The sequence below is a fragment of the Stegostoma tigrinum genome, chromosome 8 (assembly GCF_030684315.1).
Source record: "Stegostoma tigrinum isolate sSteTig4 chromosome 8, sSteTig4.hap1, whole genome shotgun sequence".
NCBI classification, from domain to species: Eukaryota; Metazoa; Chordata; class Chondrichthyes; order Orectolobiformes; family Stegostomatidae; genus Stegostoma; species Stegostoma tigrinum.
The window spans coordinates 46,138,923-46,158,454 of NC_081361.1; the positions used below are offsets into that span (position 1 = coordinate 46,138,923).

The following is a 19,532-nucleotide window of genomic DNA, read 5'->3' on the forward strand; positions in this document are numbered from 1 at the left end:
GGATCAGAGATTCTTAATTTTTTTGGATCTACTGTTTAATATAAATAAAGGATGAATGTTTGCATTGGAAATTCAGAGGTCAGCAAATGGGCATTATTCCCCCACAATATCGAACCTCAAACACAGAGGAGCTGCAGAATAGCAGTTGGTACCCAATGCCATCTTTCACTGATGTCCATAGGACAGGAGCAGTCCTAAACGACTGCCTTGTGTTCAAACAGTGTCAATATTTTTCAGATACCTATCAAAGGGTAATATGTTAAAACTGCAGATTTGAGAACCAGTTACGTTTTGCTCCAACATTTGAAAGCACATTTTTCACCATTTTAAAACACAAGCAATGAATTTTTCCTTCGCTACACCAGAACTGTTGAAGTGATTGTTTAACTTTACAAAGAAGCAGAGCAAAATTCACAAGAATGGAACATTGCTCCAATTCCAGACAGCTTTTACAAACAGTCCTCACGATAATTCAAAGCTACATCTCCCCCACTTCAGAAGCAGATTGTAGCTGCGTGACATCTATATCTCATTACACTCGAAACACAGTTTATAATGTCCTTATCATTCAGACAGCTTCCAAGTTACAGGTTGCAGCAACCAAAAAGCATTGAAATGGAAAGGTATAGAGTTCTGAAGACCTGAATTGCCTTGGAAATGGTAATTAACAACCTAGACCTAAATACAGAGAACAAGAAATGACTTTCCACATTCACAGCAGTAATCATTCTCTCGCGTCTCACACCAAAATATAGCTAGAGTTGATTTTTGACAGTGTCTAGAAATTTCAGTTTAAAGAACATTGTGATCTGTTTAATATTGCAGAGTATTAGTATGTCTAGCCTATTCCAGACTTCAAATATGGAGCAATGAAGGTTGTTGAAAATTTTGGATAAACCACAGTAAAACACATAAAATTCTAAATCTTTTACAGGGAAAGAAAGAAAGAATACCTAACCAAATCTTATATTTGGTTAACATAAATTGCTTTACTGGAGAGGCACTGGAGACTGTCTAAAAGACAGCAAGGTTAAATGATTAGAATAACAGAAATTCTCACCTTAAATAAAGGTACTGAATGTCTTAGTCTTGCAAGATCTAATAGAGAGCTGTTCATCATGTCATACAGATCACCCCTCGATAGTATTATGATAGTGCTTCCATTCCAGTGGGCAATACTGAACAGTAATTTGAAGATAAGGTGTTCTGAGAGGCTTGGTTCAATCTCCTTTCATAGTTTTAATGGGAAAATTAAGGAGGAGAGGAGTTAAACAGTGAGAGCTCAACCAGATCCTCCTGTCAAACAGATAGCACAAAGGACCTAGGTTTGACTTAGAGACTGTCAATCATTGAGCACGGGGCTAGCAAAAATTAGCAGTTGAAAAATTAGTACTAATCAGCAGTTGAACATTGCTGTAGGAGGAGCAGGATTAGGAATAGAGGGAGTAAACTATTCAGTCCCTTGAACCTGCTGTACTATTCGATACAAACCTAGCTGACCTTCTGCCTCAATTACACTTTCCTGCCTATCTCCAATATCCTGCAATTCCCAAAAAGACCAATTATCAATCCATCTCAGCCTTGAATATATTCAATGAGATTGACAACTGTCGGAATGAGGAAATTTCTCCTTTTCCCAGTCATAATTGAACAATCCTCTTCTTGATACTATGCCCCCATGTTTAAGGTTCTCCAGCCAGTGGAAGCACCTCTCAGTGTGATCTCACCAAGCCCCATAACAGGGCTGGCAAGACATCCTTAGCATTGTACTCCAGCCCCCTTGCAAGACGAGACAACATGTTATTGATCTTCCTAGCTGCTTGCTTTACCTGCACGTGAACTTTCCACAATCCCTGAATCAGTACACCCTCATCTGTTTGACCATCAGCATTCACAAGATTAACTTTCTATTCTTACTGTCAAAGTGAATACGGTCATATTTCCTTATACTGCACTTCATCGGTCACATCATAGTAAACCATGTAACCTGCCTCTACTTCTTTGCAGCATCTTTATATCCTCTATACAGTTTACACACATATTCATCAATCCTTGTATCATGAGCAAACTTAGATTCAAGTTCAACCAAGTACAGACTGTATAGTGGTGAGGCTTTAGCACTGATCACTGCAGCATCCACAAGATACAGTTGTCAACTTGAAAACATTCCTTTTATCCCCGCATCCGTTTCCTCATAATCATTTCTCCTGAATGTGTCTCTAAGGGACCAAAATTTAGTTTAGTAACTTTTTTCGCGTAACTCTAATTCTACTTTTCTCCTTTATAATCAACCTTTGGAATGCCATTTGCTAGTTTCTAAAGCACTCCGAGTCCTCAGGCTGACTACTATTCTCCACAGCAACTCTTTTTCTTTAACTTTCCTAGTAAGCCCAAAGATGGATATTTTCTTGGTGAACATTAAGTTTTCAATAGAACATGGTTTTTTCAGTGATCACTTTATTAAAAGAAGTGAAAACAGATCGTTGTTCAATGTCTCTTCTAAACACTTTAAAAAAATAAGAACTAGGAGCAAGAGTAGGCCATTCGACCCTTTGAGCCTGCTCCGCCATTCAATAAGATCATGGCTGATCCTTTGGTGGACTCAGGTCCACTTATCCACGCTCTCACAGTATCCCTTAATTCCCTCATTGTTCAAAAAAAAATCTACCTTAGCTTTAAAAACGTTTACTGAAGTAGCGTCAACTACTTCACTGGGCAAGGAATCCCATAGATTAGCAACCCTCTGGGTGAAGAAGTTCCTTCTCACTTCAGCCCTAAATCTGCTCCCTCCAATCTTGAGGCTATGCCCTCTTGTCCTAGCTTCACCTGCCAGTAGGAACATCCTCTCTACTTCTATCTTATCTATTCTCTTCATTATTTAACATGTTTCTATAAGATGCCCCCTTAGTTTTCTGAATTTCAATGAATATAATCCCAATCTACACTGTCTCTCCTCATAAACCAACCCCCTCAACTCCGGAATCAACCTAGTGAACCTCCTCTGCACCCCCTCCAGTGCCAGTACATCCCTCCTCAAGTAAGGAGACCAACACTGCACACAGTACTCCAGGTATGGCCTCACTAGCACCTTGTACAGCTGCAACATAACCTCTCTGCTTTTAAACTCAATCCATTTAGCAATGAAGGACAAAATTCCATTTGCCTTCCTAATTACTTGTTGTACCTGCAGACCAACCTTCTGTGATTCATGGGCAAGGATACCCAGGTCCCTCTGCATAGCAACATGCTGCAACATTTGACCATTCGAGTAATGACCCCTTTTACTATTACTCCTACCAAAATGTATGACTTCACATTTATTTACATTGAATTCCATCTGCCAGATCTTTGCCCACTCAATGTATCTATGTTCCTCTGCAAAGTTTCACAGTCCTCTGCACACTTTGCTCTGCCACTCATCTTAGTGTCATCTGCAAACTTTGACACCCTACACATGGTCCCCAACTCCAAAACATCTATCTAAATCGTAAATAATTGCGATCCCAACACCGATCCCTGAGGCACACGAGTCACTGATTGCCAGCCAGAATAGCACTCATTTATCCCTATGCTTTCCTTCAATAAGGCAGAGTTATTAGAGTTACTTGCACTCAGCGCAGTGTTACATGAGCTTGTACTATATATCTAAAAGACGGATGGTGCCTTGATTTTGGACTAAAAGAAGTTTGTTGAAGAAATGTTCTCTTCCTCTCAGGATCTAAGGCTCAACAAACATTTGTCTGTGATTGGAATGTGCTTAGGGCATATCTTCAGTCAGTCTTCAGCTGCCAGTCCATATTTTGAAACAGCTCAAGACTCTCCAGCTATTTCAGGACAGAATCCCTGGCCTCCACCCCGTCCATCCAACAATATTTCAGCGAGCCATCTATAACCAATTGATCTCAAACATTAAACACAATATGATCAGATTCATAACCTATTTTTAAAAATTCTTCAAATTCAAAAATAAAAAACAATTAAAAAGAATCAAATAGAAACCAAAGGCAAAGCCTGAGGAATAGCATCCAAAGAGTCTTTTGACCCATTCACATCCGGCCTCAATGCTGCATTATAATTTATGTTTAAGAAACAAATGTATGGTGTGTATTTTGAATAGGACAAATATTTTGTATCAAAAGGTTCATATGTTTGGCTGTAAGATCGGCTACCTATATGTACTGTGCAATAAGCATTTTAAAAGCAGTGATGATTTCATAACACTCACAACCTTTAATGGTTTCACTTTTTATTAGATTATGCAAAATTACGGCTGGTTTCACACATGACCACAAAATAACTGCAATCTAGGAAAGCATTTGATCAATCTTAGCTGATTCATCCAACAAGATATTTCCACTGTCCTATCCACAGAGCTCTTCAGCAACTGCATTGCTTTCAACTCAAATTGAATGTCTATTCCAAGTGTTGATCACCTTATTTTGAGAAAGAATTCATCCTGATATCACCACTGATTTATTTTTCATGAGTTACTGTCACAACCTATGCTCTGAATTCACTTCTTCTGTACAGCTTTACTCACCCCTAACATGTCTCAGTCTTTATAACCACACTTCTATGAAGTTACACTGTCAGGCACTCGAATGCATTTGCGATGGGAGCTGTACTGGAATCTTGTGGTATAAGCTGTAAGAACCTGAGCCCAGTTTTAATGGAGGTTAGGATCTTGAGAACACAACAGAGCAGGGTTCTGGTCCCCCTCCTGTGATGGAAGTACTTTTGCAGCACTGGATGGGAGAGTCTTGGATCCAAGTAGGAAGAGGCATTTTGTTTTGGAGCATTAAATAGAACATAGAACATAGAACATTACAGCACAGTACAGGCCCTTCAGCCCTCGATGTTGTGCCGACCTGTCATACCGATCTCAAGCCACTATTCCATGTACGTCCATATGCTTATCCAATGACGACTTAAATGTACCTAAAGTTGGCAAATCTACTACCGTTGCAGGCAAAGCGTTCCATTCCCTTACTACTCTCTGAGTAAAGAAACTACCTCTGACATCTGTCCTATATCTTTCACCCCTCAATTTAAAGCTATGCCCCCTCATGCTCGCCATCACCATCCTAGAAAAAAGGGCTCTCCCAATCCACCCTATTTAACCCTCTGATTATTTTATATGTTTCAATTAAGTCACCTCTCAACCTTCTTCTCTCTAATGAAAACAGCCTCAAGTCCCTCAGCCTTTCCTCATAAGGCCTTCCCTCCATACCAGGCAACATCCTAGTAAATCTCCTCTGCACCCTTTCCAAAGCTTCCACATCCTTCTTATAATGCGGTGACCAGAACTGTACACAATACTCCAAGTGCGGCCGCACCAGAGTTTTGTACAGCTTCACCATAACCTCTTGGTTCTGGAACTCGATCCCTCTATTAATAAAAGCTAAAACACTGTATGCCTTCTTAACAGCCCTGTCAACCTGGGTGGCAACTTTCAACGATCTGTGTACATGGACACCGAGATTTCTCTGCTCATCTACACTACCAAGAATCTTACCATTAGCCCTGTACTTTGCCTTCTGGTTACTCCTACCAAAGTGAATCACCTCGCACTTGTCTGCATTAAACTCTATTTGCCACCTCTCAGCCCAGCTCTGCAGCTTATCTATGTCTCTCTGCAACCTACAGCATCCATCGTCACTATTCACAACTCCACCGACCTTAGTGTCGTCTGCAAATTTACTAACCCATCCTTCTACGCCCTCGTCCAGGCCATTTATAAAAATGACAAACAGCAGTGGACCCAACCCCGACCCTTGCGGTACACCCTTCTTATCCACCAGGGTGTTCTCATCAATATAATCAAATTATATCAGTCACCAGCAACTTCTCCTGTGCTAAGCTCTGACTATTTCAGCAAGGCGTTCGATAAGGTTCCCCATTTCAGCAAGGTGTTCGATAAGGTTCCCCAGAATAGGCTATTGCACAAAATGCGGAGGAATGGAATTGTGGGAGATATAGCAGTTTGGATCGGAAATTGGCTTGCTGAAAGAAGACAGAGGGTGGTAGTTGATGGAAAATGTTCATCCTGGAGACCAATTACTAATGGTGTACCGCAGAACTGCTTGACATGATCTTCCAAGGCCATCAGCAGTTTCTCACAGTGAAAGCTGCAGCCACGAGGGTAGCACTGGACTAAAGCACCAGAATAGATAAAATGCACCCACAAAATAGGCACTACAGGAATGCACAAGGGGGAGTAATTCAGTTTTGTATGTATTTTCCAAAGTGTTGTTGGATAAATTTGTTTCGAGATGGTTTGCTAGTGGCAGCTTTCATTTTAAGATTTCTGCTCTTATTTTCCATGTCTGTATTCAGTCTAAGGAAATTGTTCTAGTCCATGGCAACTGTGGTGTAGCAATGAGATTTCATGGAAACTGGACTCCCAGCATAGACTCCCAGGCAGTGATAGGATTACAAAGTTCTCCTTCTTCCTCCTCCTGAGGTGTAACACAAACCCTAAGAACCATCTCCAGTCTGGAGGGATTTCGACTGACAGACCCCACCCCCAGCCTTCCTAACCCTTCCCCCCTGCTGGGAGCCGAAAAGGAATATTGACAGGGCTCACTTTTTGGGTTCTCATACGGCCAATCTGCAACCATTACTGACTGAATAGCTGTGTTCCAATGTGGCAGAAATTCGGACTGGGTTCTGATCAACGTCCCAAAGACAAGAGTGGAATGAGTGACCTAATTAGTCTACTTTGGATGCAATATTTGGGAGAATGATATTAACCTGGGAACAGGGAGAACTTTTAGACTACAAGGTGTGTTATTGTGAGACCTTTAATATTAGACAGTTTCATATTTCCTCCAGAAGGACAAACTCCCAATAATGGCTCAGTGGTTAGCACTGCAGCCTCACAGCACCGGGTTTGATTCCAACCTCGGGCGACTGTCTGTGTGGAGTTTGCACATTCTCCCAGTGTCTGCGTGGGTTTCTGTCAGGTGCTTCCGTTTCCTCCCACAGTCCAAAGATGTGCAGGCTAGGTGGATCGGCTATGCTAAATTGCCTGTAGCATTCAGGGGTGTGTGGGTTATAGGGGGATGCGTCTGGGTGGGATGCTTCAAGGGGCGGTGTGGATTCGTTGGGCCGAAGGGCCTGTTTCCATGCTGTAGGGAATCTAATCTAAACCTAACCAACTATTACTATACAGGTACTTATGCACTCTGCACCTTTAGAATGCCTATGATTTCATGTTTGTATTGGTGATGAGTTTAATATGTCATTTTCTTCAAATGCTTACTTCTTTTACAAGCTGAGAAATGTCACTGTCTGCTTTGTGATTGCTTTGCATATCACTGATGTTCTGCTGCCAATATTCTGCAAAGTCGCTTTCTAATCTTCTTGCCTATTTTGCGCTTTCACTATTGCGGCCGCTTATCCCCATTCAATCAAAACCCTTGCACCTCCTTTATTCCTAGAAAAACTTTGTATGTTTTTATACTTTGTATTATGGTAATAGCTTTTTGTGTTGATTTTGCATCCTGGTTATTTGTTTTGTGTTTATCTTTCTTGGGTATCTGGGTATCTAGGTTTCTTGGTTACTAATTCATGAAATACTGTGGACATTTGTTCTGGTCTTTATCAAGGCTAATTATCAAATTGTGGCCAGAATTAGAAGAAATGGAATAGGCAAGCAGTGTGGGAAATTTGGTAAGTTATATGCGAGAAGTCTTAAATAAGAGTTAGCAAGTTGACAGAAGAGGCAAACATTTCACTTACAAGTGCAACATTTGATGAGTTCAAAGATAACTCAAAATAATATAGGAGTTAGAAACTATGCTTTAAGTTAGATAGAAGTACCTCTTCAAAATGGATACTGACAGACAGTTAGGTAGGGATATTCATGATTTTGGAATTGAGCCATGTCATTAGAGTTGCAAGCCATATCAGCCACAATCTCACTGAACTGTGGTCAGCCTTAAGGGCCTAATGACATTATAGCTTTCCTGCTCCTCTGATGCTGCTTGGCCTGCTGTGTTCATCCAGCTCTACACCTTGTTATCTCAGATTCTCCAGCATTTGCAGTTCCTACTATCTCTGAAACAGTAACAATATACTGTTCCTTTAATCCCAAATGTAAGATTAGGAAAGGTTTTAAAACTAAAAATAGAAAATTCTGGAAATATTCAGCACAAACAACTGTGTAAGTGAGAAAAATGTTACCATATAATAAACTGCCATCCGAATTGGCCTCATTAAATTTGAAATACATAATTGAGAATTTAGTGGATGGTTTGTGTGCACTGTTAACACCTTCGCAGTAAAACAGAGATAGAAAGAAAGTTCATACAAAGTAATCTGCTTCATTCATTCAGGGACAGGATTGTATCATATGTCGCCTTGGCCCAGATTTTAAAAGTGGCTTTGCAGAATTTTTTAAATGACTGTTCCTTGTCATCAGAGTCAGTATATTTTATTGCAAGTTTAACATGTTGTTGGCCTTATTCTTTTTTTTGATGAGAGATAATGGAACTGCAGATGCTGGAGAATCCAAGATAACAAGGTGTGGAGCTGGATGAACACAGCAGGCCAAGCAGCATCTTAGGAACACAAAAGCTGATGTTTCGGGCCCAGACCCTTCATCAGAAAACTTTTCCTGTTTTTGATGAGTGGTTTGCCTATTACCAGTTCTTCAAACAGTTCAACCTCCCTTTTTTACTGATTTCAGACACTGCATACTTCCAGAATACATTTTTCAAAGATTTCTTGTATTTCTCCAGGATTTCTTAGAATCTGATCCTGTCAAATTTCAGTGGCATGTCTTATCTGTACCAACCCGATGGTCGTGTGTCACTTGCTGTTTCTGGAAAACAAGTAACTGGCATGGCCTACTGATCCCAATAAGTTCAGGCTTCACAAGCTTATGTGGCAGGGTTTTATTTCAATAAACAAATGCGCTTCATAACCAGAGGAAGTGTCCTTCTTATTGTTTCCTGTATTGATGACGCCAGCCCTCCACACTATAGAGATACTAATTAAGGCAGTTGAACAAGACATTTTGTACATCCATGTGAAGATGATTACTCAAACCTAGTCATTAAGCCACATCAAAAATTTCCTACTGTACATGAAAGATTTCCTACTATCCGTATACAGGTTATATACCCGAATACCAGTTCCTCTCTGGATCTAAGTAACCCGGTTATTTATAAAGGGGCTGTTGATTACACACAGTGTTCACAAGTGAGCCTCCCCAGATTTAATGAGTAGCTTGGGATTGTTTGCAGAAGTCTGAGAAATTCAGTCAGAAATTATTCAAGCACGTAGCCCCCATTTTCAAAGATGAAGCCAGGGATCGACAGATGTCTGGTGTCAGACTAGCTGAATGGAGGTCAGGAAACATCAAAGGGGTGGGAAGAGTTTTAGAGAGCTAGTACACGTGGTTGCTAGATGCATTACAGGTCAGGGGAGGAGTCCAAATTCTGAACTTTGCACATTCTGTACTCTTTAACTCCATGAAGTCTTAATTTTTACTGGCTTGCAACGTGGGCATTCGCACAATGGTCACAGGTTTTTGAACTCTGCTCAAGCACCACTGAGGGCACAGCCAACAATGGGTGCTCCTCCGTCAGAAATTGAGGGAACAGGAACATGGGCAGCCGAAGGCCAGACAAAACGGGCAATGACCATGAGGAGAAGTAGGAGGAGAAGACGGGGTTTTGAGCACAGGAGCAACAGGAGACCTGGACTGAGAACCAGGACTGAAGGAGACTGTGAATCTCTGTGTCCTTGGCAGCTGTGTACCTCAGTGGCATCTCGTGCCCATTCTGCTGGTGCCAGGCAACACATCAGAATGATAACTGATGGGACGTCACAGGCTCAGAGGGAACTCGGCCTGGTTCTTATGCCAGCCAGGTTTCCTACAGTACCCTTAGGTTGACAGAGCTGATATTGAACATAAAGGTAGCCCCGCTGTCTGATGTAGTGGTCTCCTGATGGAGGAGGAGCTCCCCAAACCCTTTCTCTCATTGGTGCTGCTCCTCTGGCTCCCCAGTGCCATCTCAACTCTCCTCTCAAATAACCAGTGGCCTCAGTACTGCTGCTTTTAGTTTCATCAGGTTTCTGTCACAAAAACAGACCCAACTATTCTGCAGGTTTACTTTTTCACACTAGGGAAGCATTTATTGTTCAATGTCAAGGTTTACAATCCCTTGTATGATTTCAGCTGGCACAGGGCAAATGGTTTTGAATGGATCTTTTAGAGCAGGATTTCAGTCTGTGGGTAATGGGTTGACTTAGACAGCCACTGACACAGTTTATGCTGTTCCTCATGTGGAGCAATGGGCCATCATCAAACAACTAGGGGGATCGTAAGGATTTTCTGTGGAATTTCACTGCTGGTGTCACTTGCCAGTTGCAGTCGGCAACTGCAGTCAACCAGGAATTGTACCATCGCGACACAGGACTGTCATTAGTTTGTCGGAGAGGGAGTGTTTTCCAGTAGAGATTTCGGGATTTCAGATTAGTGCTTTCAGAGATTCCATGTCAATGTGTGCGCTTCACTGGGTAACAGCCAGTGGTGTTCTTCCTGTGATGATCACGGCATGGTGGCTCAGTAGTTAGCACTGCTGCTTCGCCAGGGACCTGGGTTCAATCCCAGCATCGGGTGACTGCCTGTGTGGAGTTTACGCATTCCCCCTGTGTCTGCACGGGTGTCCTCCCACAGGCTAAAGGTGGATTGACATGAGAAATGCAGGGTTGCAGGGTTACAGGGATGGGGTGAGTCTGGGCGGGATGTTTTTCAGAGGGTTGATGTAAAGTGAATGAACTGCTTCCACGCTGTAGGGATTCTATGATCTGGGATTTCAGCATAAACCAGCACAGGTGCTTCCCATGAATTACAACAATCTGAAAATCCAAGTAATAGTCCTGATGACTTCATGGAGGTGGTGCACTGAGGTTCCTGCGCAGGTTGAGCAGCCACATTCTGTTATTGGTAATCTCGCTCAAGGGAAACAATACTTAGCGTGTTGGTTGAGCTGTCCAACATGGCACCTGCCAGTTTCCACACCATTGTCATTCTGGTTTTGATCTTGGCTCCAGTGCTCTGGAGCTGTTGGCAGTAAGAAGACTAGGCAAGGTACTTTAGCATTGGCTTATAGTGAGTTAATGGGCCTAACTCGATGTAAAGTTCTTCCCTGGACTTCAGGTTGCTTGAATGAAAGGCTGAAACCACAGACTTGGCAGTGTTAGGGTGAAATTTCCATTTTCCAAAACAGGCTTCCAGAGAACATTGTCCTGAGTCTCATTAGCCTAGCACCTCAGGGCCAAATCATCAGTATACGAAATTATGCCTAACTCTGTGTGGGAGCCTACTGGTACAAGGTAGTACAAGCTGGTGTGAGGATTGATCACTGTGAGAGTTTGTTGCTGATTATATATGGATGGCTGTTTCGATCTCCATGGTATGTATAGAAGTGTAGGTTGCTGATAACAGAGTTGATTAGTAGTTGGGTTTTCACACAACAAATAACTTTGGAGAGTTTTAGCAGCATGTCGCACATGCAACACTGTGTCATAGGCTCTAAGTCAATGTAGGTAGTTCCTCTCTGCAGGGCTTAGTGGGAAAATGACCTCAGTATACGAGGACCTACACAGAGTGGTGCAGCCTGTATAAAAGCCTGCCTGTTCAAAGAATGTATTGCCATTTTCCAGCTGAGACTCAGTCTGCCAGCAGGCAGCACTTCAGGATCTTCTGTGCTACTGTCAACAGGGCAATGGAGCTGTGGATGTGTGGGACATCAAGTGGCTTCTTTGGCTTGGCAATGGTAGTGTTTAATAAGAACCTGTGCACAGCTTCCACAAGCAGGCACAAGTAACAGCTTTCAGGATTCAAGCCAGTGAAATATCAGGCTAGCGCTCAATGGAAGAACAAGTCTGGGGCTGCTGTGCAATTGTGGAATGGGGAATGAAGCCAGGATAGCAGTAGCCTGCTCTTCAGGGTCTGCCGGTCCAAAACTAATTTTAAACTTATCTTTCAGAGGCCTCTTCCCCTGCGTCACAAGTAAAACCAGTCTGTGGCTGCAGTTAACAGGCTCAGAACTGCTGCCTCCTAAAATAGTAACGGTGGGAGTAAACATCACAGGATCTGTGGTACTTCCCGATTGCTCTTGAGGTTTCACAATTGCGAATGGGTAGATTGATCTGCCTCAAGAAATTGCATTTTACAGAGGCACTCCATATTTATAGATGATATGAGGTAAATAAATCGGTCTAAAAACAAGTGGTTGTTTTACTTAAAGGCTTTACTTCCTGGAAAGGGAAGGATGGAAGGAGATTCTCTAGTAACCTTTGAAGGGGAGTTGAATACAAAATTAAACCAGTGAAGTGTTCAGGGTTATGGAGAAGGAGAAGGGATGTAGCTATAATGGGTCACGGTTTCCAAAATGCCAGTACAGACATGAGAGGCTGAAATGGTCTTTACTATGCTAAAGGAGACTCATGCTAGACACGTTTCTCCTTCCGCAGATGCTTCTAGACCCGCTGAGTTTCTCCAGCATTCTGTGTTTGTTTTGGATTTCCAGTAGCTGCAGTATTTGCTTTAATTTGCTTTTCTCGTCACCATCTTGTAACCACTACTGGCAAGTTCATATATGGGACACCAGCTGGTTTATCTCACTTTCATTGCCTGACAACACGAGCCAGAAACATACAAGAAGAACAGCTACATGCAAACAGCTGCCTAGAGAAAACGTGAAAGGAAAACATTCTGCAAAGAGCCACCATGGTTTGTTTCAATACAAATTGCAGGATCTATTTAAGTAATTCTCAATTGTACCTGGGTAATTGAGCATATCTGTAGATTCACAAAGTTTTTAAAGACTTAATTATAAGGGAAGTGGTTATTTCACTTAAAACTTTGTTGAAATGGTAAAAAATGGGTGCAAAAACAGATAAGTAAGAGACTAGTTTATCACCAGTGGAACTTGGGCGTAAATTCAATGGATTTGAAAGCTTTCCCATTTATTCAATTAAGGGCATTATGTCATATAGGTTTGAACACTTCAAACTAAGTATCTGTGAATATCAACTTAGAAAGCTGGAAATAACAAGGAAAAGAAAATACTAGAAGCAGGCAGTAAGTCCACTAACAACTGCAATTAATAAATGGTTCAACTGATACAAATTCTGTTAACTGTTCACTATCCAGATGTAGGTGGATCTCTACTGTATTCCCAAAATGCTGCACTGTACTTTGTGATTTGCCATTTTCTTTTCTTTTCAGTCTTTGCTTCTTATTGAATGCAAACAACTAACTGACCGATTTGATGTTCAAATTAGTTCCTCTCTATCCCTTCTCTCATTGCAGCAGGAAGCAGTACAAATATTTGCAGCTCATGAAACTTGTCCACTGAATCGGGAGGGGAACAAAGAGATCAATGGAAGAAAATGAATGGACTGAACCAAGAAGGAGAAGCTGTAGTAAGAAAAGGAAGTACCAGAAAAGTGAAATAGTAACAGACAGGAAATAACAGGCAGAATCTGAGCAACATGGGCTAAGGCGAGATGTGAGGCAGAATCAGGTGACACATGTAGCAAGGCTTGCCTTGATGTCAAGTCGCCTTGCTTCATTTTTTATGCTTTTCATGATGCTCAGGATGCAGAGCCTTGCATTATAAGGTGCACCCACAATAACACAAACACTGCTGCAGGCACACCTTACACACAGCGGCTGGTACCCAGCTCAGAGGCTAGACCAGGCTGCCCCTCAGAGCTGCGTCCTTGTTCCCTCAGCATCTACTCTCTCAGCTAGCACTTACCTGCATACTGGCAGTATCCCTTCCTTGCAATGCTTGTTCATGCATTGACACCCGCGTGGGCAGCTATCAGTACTGTCACATTGAGCTGTTTTGCATAGACATACTGGCTGCTCATTGTGTTCAATCTGTCTGAGGGTGAAGTTGGGGTGGAGGAGATCCAGAGCTGTATGGCACACAGAGACACCAATCTAACACATACATCATCTCCCAGCAGTCTCTGCAGCAAACACGCGATGCATTTATTCAAACAAATGGCCATGATGGAAAGTGGGTGAGACTAACCTCAGTCCAGTCATTGATGGAGCGATGGAAATGTTCAAATACTGTTCAAAAGTGATTTTCACCAGGCCTTTATCTTTGCAAATTGAACAGTGGCCTCTTGATGATGCAGATGTTCACAGAAATGACTAAAAACCAGCAAATGTGGGCCAAAAGCGACATGTCGCTTGTGGATCTTGCAGCATTGTGCAGGGGTGGGGGGCAGCCCATCATTTCATGATCTGTCAATTAAGTATTACAATGCTCTCTACTCAATACGATGACAATTTCATGGTTAATGAGGGTCTGGAATGGGAAGTGAGTTGTAGCATAACAGGCACTCCCTTTTAAAACTCAAGCAGTGGTCACTCAGCGAGTGTAGCATCTTCACCAGGTCGGTGTCGGGCAATGAGTGAGGGCGATGCTCAATGAACTCTACAGACATGGCGCTAGTTATCCAGTGCTGCTTGTCTCACAGTGTGGAAGACTTGCGCAGCCCTCATCTGCAGGGTATGCCATCACTGACTATTCTCAGAGCTGAGAGCTTTGTTTAATGTATCCAGCCTGTCATCGCCAGCAAGAGTCATGCATCCGGCTGCTGGTGGGGTTTTGACCACTGTGGTTACCTTCCTGAGGTGAAGGGCAGATGCACGAGGAGCAATGGCAATGGGAAGACCAGGGCAGCAACATGCCAAGGAACTCCCAGCTCAGGGAGAGGTCACAATCGCAGGATCCATGGGGGATTCACAACAGGACCAGAGGTTTTCACCCTGAATTCCATTTGCTGGGGATGGAACAAGATGTAGTGTCAACACACTCTCTGTACTTCCTGGGGCACTGAGATGGAACTGTGCAGGATACCAACGGGATCAGAGGGCTGCAAGAACAAGAGGCCATCCACTCCTGGAATTGGGGGAGGAGGGGGATGGTGTGCGCTGTGAAGGTGACAGCCATTCTGAATGTCTATGTGACCAGCTCCTTTCAGGCAGCGCCAGGACTTGTGGGATCTCTCCGTCATACATCTACAAATGCACCAGGTCAGTGATTGATGCCATCAGAGGTTACACTGGTTTGTTTTGTTGCTCATCAATGAGGGTCAATGCTGCAGCCTGGGCAGTAAGACTGGATTTGATAGCTGGCAATTTCGAGTACATCTGCCTTCCAAGACTGGTTACTGGGTACAAGTGTTACCCACCATGTCCACAGCTCATGACACCACTGCCCAAGCCTCCGACTGTTGTAGAGTGCAGACGGTAAGGCTGCTAAAGATGCACTTCCACTGCTTAGACCCCCCTGAAGGGGCTCTGCAGTGCAACCCACACAGAGTGTACTGCAGCATTCTGATGTGCTGTGCTCTGCACAACTGGATCAGGGCAGCAAGGTGATGGCCTGGATGCTGAGGAGCCAGTTGGGTACTACAAGCCAATAGAACGTGATTGACACCTGGTTCCAATAGATGGGAACCGTGTGCTGTAGGACATTATAAATTATAAAATAGTCATCGGTCATCATGCCAGAATTGGTTAGCGTTGTTGGGGCAAATTGCAGCCTCTATTCATTGTATTTGCATTGACTCTCATTGCTGAGAATAAAAGCTCATGTTCGGATCTGTCCAATTGCTTGTCCGTATGTGATCTTCTGAACTGAACCATGATATGTTGCAGCGGGTACTGGGTCAAGTTAGCGGGGATTCAGGAAGGGCATTTGGACACAATGCAGTTAAGGATGGCTAAACTATTCGGCTGGCAGTTAAATGCCAACATCATTTAGCATAAAAGTGAATCAAGTTGTATGTAGAAAGGAAATGTCACCATATCAGCTGTGTGCCTAAATTACGCAGCTTTATGACTGCTGTGTCATTAATTGCTAATAAGGGGCAATACTGGATTGCCAATGCTAGTCCAGCTGCACAGCAACCTTTCAAAGATGACGTGGGTGCCTGTCTTTCAGTGGATACCCACCGAGTGGTGAACTGTCCCAGGAACGGCAAGTGGTAAGAAAGGTCAGAATCTGGCGACAGAGGTACCATAGGCTTGGAGTATGTAGTAAATGAAGTGATATTGATGAGATTTCTTGTTTGGACTCATGGTGAAAAGTCACCTCTGAAACTAAGATTCAACCCATAAGCACTGACAGACCCAGGAAGAAAAGAGCAGGGAGGCAAACTATCCTGAAAATAATAAGTAAGCAAGCTTTTGGGTCCCTGAATACTTCAGGAAGTTGTATAAATATAGTTAGCCCCTCCATCGAAACATAGTTGGGAAGGACTACTTACGCAGTATGCTGTGTCCCTGTACACTGGCCAGTGGATAATACACCAACTATTCGCAGCATTTCACTTTGAATTTTTTAATGCATGCACACACACGTCCTAAGCATCTGAAAACAGCAGTTCAATCCTTTAGCACTTGAAAATGGAAGAATAATTTTTATTTGAAGGGCAGCCATACCTAAGAGACCTTCAAAAATGGTTGATGAAGGTGGATGGAGGGCAAATCAGAGATAATGGGAACTGCAGATGCTGGAGATTCCAAGATAATAAAATGTGAGGCTGGATGAACACAGCAGGCCAAGCAGCATCTCAGGAGCACAATCTCTCAGGTTGGTTCAAGTTCCTGTGGTTCTTGTAGAATAAGGGGTCAAATCTGACCGAGTATTATATTTACAAAACAATTTACAATCACAGAAAATGAAGCAATGTCATGTGATCTTGCCTTGCAACCTCATGATTTGTTCTATCCACAGCAAGCAAATGAGACTGAGACAGACAGAGGCTGCTGAGGAAAAACACTCAGACACTGATGTACAATCTAAGCAATATACTGGGTGCTCAAGGATCAGTGATTAGGATAGCTTCTGGATCATGTAAAACCTGTAGCCAGAAGGGGCTATAAATTAATCCGTGCTGATTTTGTGTGGCAGTTACAACTACTGACTTGCTCAGGCCTGTTGGCATCAATGTTTGCTGCAACCTCATTTACCTAATTATAGCATTGGATCAAGTAGGGCCTTAGGTTCTGACTACTTAAACTCAATAAAGGAACTTGACTTGTGTGCTAACAGTATGTGGGACAGCCTCTCTGCTTCTAGAGGCAGTCTGTCCCTCTTTCCTGTTTTTCACCCATTAGAAGTTCCTGACATTCATCCACATCCAGATAGGTCTACCTCACTCACCCTCACTAACTATGCCAGGCACGTGGCATCACAATAGCTGACATTTTACAATACAGGCCTATGTTGTACACAGCCTCATCCTACTGCCTGGCCTTATGAGCAAGTTACAAGCAGTATGGTCCATGGGCCTCTTGCATTCCATCTTATCATATTCCCCACACACACCAATCTCCCATTCTGAGTTCTCGCTGTCAGACAGCCAACAATTGCTGAATACCCAAATACAGCAGCCTGAGAGAGAACATCAAAAGCACAGAACTGAAAGAAGAGGCACTGTCACTTTATCCAACCCTCACAGACATCAACGCGGAAACTGGTCATGCATGGATCTCAGAAGGAAATGGAGAGTTGAAACCAACCCATGGTAAGTCTTTGGGTAGAAGTGGACTGCACTGAAATCAAGGAACAGGGTAGTTTTAGTGCCAACTTACCACAGGGTGAAGTCATTGATGGGTTCTGCTGTCGGGGGCTCAGATTAAAATCTCAATGGGGCTGTCTACAGCAGAATGCTGTAAGATAAAGATGCACGCTGACCTATTGGGTGCTTTGGCAGGCCTGTCAGACTGTCACTACCAAGGAACACTAATGAGTCTGACTACCCCTTGGCAGAGGGTACAGTGTTGAGCTAGTGTTGTTGAGTATAGTGTTGTTGCAACTTCTCTGTAGGCAGGGCACAACATGTTCTTCCTGTCCCTTCAAAGGTACGGCAACACATCCTGCCAATTCAAGGAGCTCACCAAAGCACTTCCAGAAGAACACTTCCAGAGACCTTGGTAAAACCAAAGTTTATTCTTACCAGAGCCTCACCAGAAATAAATCAATCACTGGTATGGACCCCACTCACAGCTGAATGCAAGTGGTGAGTGATATTCAATAGACCCTTGGTCAGGATTCACAGATCAGCTGGAAAGAATGAGTTGTCATGGCATCAGCAGTTTAAAGGCTTCTGACCCAACTGGGTACCCATTCAGAATACCTTTGGCAGCATGGGGCATGATATGGGTTGCACTGGAGGTGACCAGAGTATCCCCCACTTGGAGGGCTTCTGGCATTTTTTTAAAACACGATCTCTAGCAATGTTGCAGATCAGGATTTCCCACCCAAACCATTAAATACAAAAACAACTACAAAAAAAAGCAAACAGTTGTGATCTCATTCAAAGCTCTAAAATTCTAACAGGACTGGACAGGATAAAGGCAGGAATAATGCTCCCGATGACTGGGTAATCTGGAACCAGAGGTTATAGTCTAAGAGTATGGGTAGGCCATTTAGGACTGTGATGAGGAGATGTTTCATCACCCAGAGAATGGGCAGCTTGTGGAATTCTTTGCCATGGTAAGTGGCTGAATCCAAAACATTCAATGTTTTCAAGAAGGAGTTAGATTAGTTCTTAGCGTGAAAGGAATCAAAGGTACGCAGACAAAATGGGAACAGGCTACTGACAAGATGATCAAAAATAAAAATTCCTGGAAAATCTCAGCAAGTCTAGCAGCATCAGCAGAGAGAAGTCAGAGTTAACATTTCGGGTCGAGTGACCCTTCCTGAGAACTGAAGAAGGGTCACACGATCTGAAACATCAACGCTGATTTCTCTCCACAGATGCTGCCAGATCTGCTGAGATTTTCCAGGAATTTCTGTGTTTGTCTGTGTTTACAGTATTCGCAGTTCTCTCTGTTTTTAGTGATGGATGTATGGTAGAACAGGCTCGATGGGCTGAATGGCCTTCTCTTGCTCCTATTTTCTGCCAATGTTTCAAAGTCAAGAAACTACTGTTTATCATATCTCTGCCAAGAAACAGCCTTAAGTTCTTGTGTGCAGAATGGCCACTTGGATAGAATGAAGAAACTTGCCAGCAACAGATCCCAATCCGAATTCAGCAGAGGCAGACAGAAAAATGGACTGAATGAGAGGAGATGCGGGTTTGAAGCTTTTTTTTTTAAGTCACTGCCCTAAGATAAATTTTCTGGACAGTTTCTGAATTGTTCAACCAAATCTGAGGGAAGAGAATGCGGCAAATGATGCGTGTCAGGAAATTGAAAGATGGGCCATCTGTGCTCAAATGGCCAATTATTCACATGCCTGACTTCTAATTTGAAGATTATTCTACATTTCTATTGAAATAGACTTCACTCTGAGAACAAGAAATGTGGCAAGAGGTTCAATTCAGTGTAGCAGTAACAAAAACAGGAACTTCATAACATTGTCAGACTTTACAAGATCCATTTAGGTGAAACTTGTCTCTTAGCTCCATGAACATTGTGTTAAAATGGCAGTAACATGGAGTGGAAAATATGACCAAATTCTATCTTCCAGTAA

The 19,532-nt window shown here is 42.9% G+C and overlaps 1 protein-coding gene across 2 annotated transcripts in view; it reads right to left on the reverse strand.

Annotated features, from left to right (window-relative positions):
• LOC125456152 (cytosolic phospholipase A2) overlaps positions 1-19,532 on the reverse strand; it is a 126,352-nt gene that overhangs the window by 91,460 nt on the left and 15,360 nt on the right. The gene's annotated exons all lie outside the window — the stretch shown is intronic.